The sequence below is a fragment of the Acanthochromis polyacanthus genome, chromosome 7 (genome assembly GCF_021347895.1).
Source record: "Acanthochromis polyacanthus isolate Apoly-LR-REF ecotype Palm Island chromosome 7, KAUST_Apoly_ChrSc, whole genome shotgun sequence".
Lineage (NCBI taxonomy): Eukaryota > Metazoa > Chordata > Actinopteri > Pomacentridae > Acanthochromis > Acanthochromis polyacanthus.
In genome coordinates, this window is record NC_067119.1 from 43,347,759 (window position 1) to 43,352,758 (window position 5,000).

At 37.5% G+C, this 5,000-nt stretch overlaps 1 long non-coding RNA gene across 1 annotated transcript; it reads left to right on the forward strand.

The window, feature by feature from the left end:
- On the forward strand, positions 1-2,812 carry LOC127534883 (uncharacterized). Its single transcript, XR_007943436.1, has 3 exons — positions 1-93; positions 214-354; positions 1,057-2,812. It is a non-coding gene; the product is annotated as an uncharacterized LOC127534883 (long non-coding RNA).
- The last annotated feature ends 2,188 nt before the right edge of the window (positions 2,813-5,000 follow it).

The following is a 5,000-nucleotide window of genomic DNA, read 5'->3' on the forward strand; positions in this document are numbered from 1 at the left end:
AAGGACGAGTGGCCGTTCCTGTTTGATGTTCCGTACCTTTTTGACCATGCATCCAAACTCCTTGGCTTCTCCGTACAAGACAAGCTGGCACAGGTGTGTTATCACTGTCATTATTGTTTTATGCGGCTGCACTGTCTTGAGGAAGCAAAACCAAAATAATTTATATTCTTGTATACCTGCACACAATAAAGTAACATCTTCAATCTTCAACAGGAACTTTCCAAAAAGGAAAAGGGCATTACTGACTTCCTTGACTCAAAAGGAATGAAGACTGGTGAAGGTCCAATACAGCTGGTCTGTGGCATTGCAAAATACTTCAAGGAAGACCCTGAACAACTTTTCACCAAGAAAGAGGTAAATTTAACAGTGTGATAGACTAAACACTCCATACAGTACTCAGTACAGATTGAAGTATAGATAATGTAAATGAACCATCATATTTGACCCACTTTGCGCTGCTGATAGGGTTGCACAGACACAAGTTTTTTCAAAACTGGTAAGAGTATGGGTACTTATAATTCAGTATTCAGATACGAATACTGACCAAATCACGTATTCTATCATTGAATAATATAAAACTGATACTTATTTATGAATGATCTCATTAGTCCATGAAATGTCTTCCATAGTGAAAAAGGTTTAATAAAGGCAACTGCACACAGATTTTAGTTCAGCGACATTTCAAGTCACTCACTGACTCTTTATCACACATAGAATTAGTTAGCATGATTGAAGATCAACATTGCAACATCAAATGTTTAAATAATGCAGCATTCTGTGAGATTACCATGGCAAGATGGATTCTCGTCATTTGTGAACTCACAAATACCGCGAGAATTCAGATTGCATACAAGGTTAACATTTTCTTCCACTTCAGTTGTTTCACAATTGTTGTGTTGACTCCTAACAAAAAAAATTCCAATTTTATATCTTTACGTTTAAAGCCTGAAATATGGCAAAAAGTTCAAAGGGTTCAGATACTTTTTTTCCCCCACATCTTTGCCATTCAAGTACAGTAGTTACATATGTGGCTAATATATTTCTATTGATTCTCAGGGTTTTCTTTGGGATCAATCCTGAGCGAGGCTCCAAGGCTGAGGTGACCGGGAAGAAACAGACCGGCATTCCTCCAAAGGTGTCCAGGCTGGTGACTCAGCTTAAGGAGTTCGAATGCAAGCAGAAGGAATCTGAATGGGCGATTTGAGCTTTTTTCGAAGCGCAAAACAGAACTTTGTGGACTGAAAGTAACACACACATGCATACACAATATTTGTTTGAATAGGTGAATCCAAAAAAATGGAGTTCTGAAGTAAAACAGTCTTTTACCATAATATAAATGTTCTTTTACATGACTGTCCTCAATATTGATTGCACTTGAACCTCTAGAGCTCACCACACACTTTGTGAGTCGAGAGGGTGACTTTCTTCTTCTGCAGGGTCATTATTTTGTGAATACTGTATGTCCTAAACAAATCAGTTGTGTCCCTAAGTTCAGTGGAGGGACTTGGGTGAGGAGATTGATCTTTGCCACAGCAGGGTTTAAAATTGGGCTGAGTTTGTCAATGTGGAGAATGGGGAGTGGGGAGTTGTAGGACAGTTTCTGCGTCTCCCCAGGGGGGGCTTCTCATTTTGCACGTGACAGGTGAGCCGACATCAACAGTGGCAAATGGTGATGGTGCCAGGGATGGCCCGTTGTTTTTTTTTGTTTTTTGTTGTCCCCGAGTCAGTCATTCGATTTTTGAAACCATAGTGAGTCCCAATCAGATACTTGAAAATATAAATATGAAGTATTTGAATGAATATGAAGTATTTGATATTTTCAAGCATCAAGTATTTATGTCAAGTATTTGATATTTTCAAGCATCAAGTATTTATGTCAAGTATTTGATATTTTCTGTAATAAAGATACAGGAAGTTTTTCTGTAAATTTAAACTTTAAGAAGTACTTTTTAAAGTACTTTTGAAGAAATAACTAATATAAATTTGATTACACTGAACCATAATAAAAATGTAGGAAATGTTAACATTTAGGTCCAAATTCTGTAAATAACTAAATATTATATCTGAATATATGTATATTTTACAGAAAATTTAAAGGTTTGATTGAGGACGAACTTGGAGCCATGTGATTGAATCAGGACATCCCTAGTGGGATGTTTGTGAAGGCGCTCAATAGTCCGGAAAATATTTTCCATTGTGAAAAAGTTTTAAATAAGGCAACTGAACATAATGACAATGCTTGATAAACTTCAAAGTGGGAGCTCCATTATTTTCTATTGTATTTTATGTTTTTGTGCAAATGTCTCCATTCAGTTTGTATGATATACAGGTGGTGGAGGGGTTATGTAAAAATAAGCACAGCATAAATTCTATGGGTTCCAATCCCCCATGTTCAAGTGGAGGGAAGTTCAAGTGGAGGGAAGTTGAGTGATATTTGTCACTGCTAAACAACTGGTAGAACTGAGTCTGTCAGTGTGGAATGTGGAGTTGGAGGGGTAGATTTCTACTTCCTCCTGGAGGGGGTTCCTCATTTTCCACTGAGAGGCAAACCAGCAACAGCAATGGCAAATGCAGTGTTTTATCGTTTTCCTGAAATGTCTTTAACTATGGACGATTGGCACCATAACCTCAATTTCATGGATATGTATTGCTGCACTAATGTTTTATAGAAAACTTGTTGCACTTTTTTTTTTTTTTTTTAATAGAGAAGTTGTATGTTGTTGGAACGTTAATGTTTATGTTTATTTAAGAAATTGGAGTAAATACATACAACTGTTTGAACAAAACAAAATAAATAACTGTTCTCTTTCAATATCTTTGGTTTATTCAGATTGGGGGATGTTGAAGGGAAAGGCCTTGAACTGTACACAATTTTAAAATTGACGGAAGTGTCCATATATGGTACAGAAGAAGTAGGGTAAATCTACGGAAATATCAGTTATAAGGTTTAAGGAAGCATCCGTTGAAAAACGGAAAATCTACTGCAAAAGTACGGAATTATCCATATTACGATTGACGGAAGTGTCCGTATATTGTACAGAAGAAGTCAGGTAAATATACGGAAATATCCGTTATAAAGGTTTACGGAAGTGTCCGTTGAAAAACGGAGAAACTACTGCAAAAGTACAGAATTATCCATATTACGATTGACGGAAGTGTCCGTAAATGATACAGAAGAAGTCAGGTAAATATACGGAAATATCCGTTATAAGGGTTTACGGAAGTGTCCGTAGAATAACGGAAAAAGTACTGGCAATTAATTACCAGTACTTTTTCCGTTTTTTAACGGAAATTTTTTTGACAGTGTATCTAGTGTGGCCAGTGGTGTGCCAGATGTGGCTATTCGGGTAAGGCTAACAGCCACAGAACAGCAGTGACAACAGCAGAGCAAAGTAACTGAACTGAACCAATAACTGAAACAAAGGGTTGAGTAGAGATGCAGAGTCAGCTTCAGGTCACATGCCAGATGCATGCTGGGCTGCTGGGTTATCAGTGTAGTAAGACAGTGGTTCTGGTTTATGCCACAGAGTTCCTCAGACAGCCCATCAAACTGAATGACAAGTGGCAGCGACTGAGGGGACGGATCAACAGCTGGGTTAGCAGGCAGATGTTATTTGCTCACTGGTACGATCGAGTAGCAGCAGAAGTGTTGAACTGAGAGAACTGCAAAGTATGGTTGCCATATGGTATGATGCCTATTTTAAACTTCTATTTCATTTTAGCCTATTTATATTTCTCATGTTGGATTGAATTTTTTATTGCTTATCTAAACGTCATTTATGTTTGAAGCACAGCTTTGATTATTTCCTTGTTCTTGAAAGACGTCCTACACCACACGGGTTTACACACCAACTGTACAGTTAATCCTTGATTATACTCCCTCCCAGACACACATGGGCAGCTGTGGACACCATGGACACAGAGTTGTGGTAAATGGACGTTTTTTCCAGTCGCTGAGGTCCATTTGGAGGACTCCGTTCTATACATCACAAACTACAACATGGCCAGTTTTAAACTTTCAGCATCTGGAAATATGTTCTTGTTCACAGTTTTATCACCTCCCTGCATCTGCAAGAGTCCACAGGAACCAATCCATAGATTCTGCATGCAGCTCAGAATGTGTCTGCATGGATAGTCCATACAGTTACAACTTTACAAGAGCAGCATACTTTGCAGTAGTGTGTTGTGGAGAATATATAGATTTGGCCTCCAAGTAGATGCCCGAGGACTTGAAAAGTAATAAATTAACAACAGCTCACATGTCCATGATGTCCACAGCTGTCCGAGTTCACATCCATAAGGAAGTAAGGTAAAGTTTTGCTCTGTCTTATAGAAAAGTTTAGTCAGCATTTGTGTCATAATTTATACATTAACAGAAGGTGATTTCTGTCCATATATTATTCTTTGGAAATCAGAACAGATAATAAATGAGGCCAACTGTAGTATTTTATATCAGCATTTATTGTTGGCTTGCAAGCTTTCTGTGGGCTTTTTGGTAACCAGCTAGGGCTTACATTTTACCTTTCAGCTGAACTTCAGGGGTCAGATCACACATCAAACACTATTCTTAAAACTGCAATAGTGAGATTTTGCATGTTTGTTCTGAAATACTCTAGAAAATATTTCTTATGAACTAAGAGGTTCCAGGGACAAGCTTTCAGTTATTTGTTGTATTTCAGGGTAATGATCACTTTCATTGCAGTGGAGACAAGAAAAACATCTCAGATGTTGATATCTGAAAGTGAATGTGGGAAATCAGAACTGTCAGTAAGACTGAGACCCACAGAGTAAAACACATGCATATTGATTTTTTCTATATGACATTTGTCTTTAATAAAATTCAATGTTTAGGCAAACTATATGACATGTAACTCACAAATAATTACACAATAATAGAGCCTATTACTGAAACAATAAATATTATTTGACACGAGTGAGCATTCTGAGAAGATTTTCTTTTTATTTTCTGAATGGGTTGCATCCTAAGTCTTCGTAGGAAG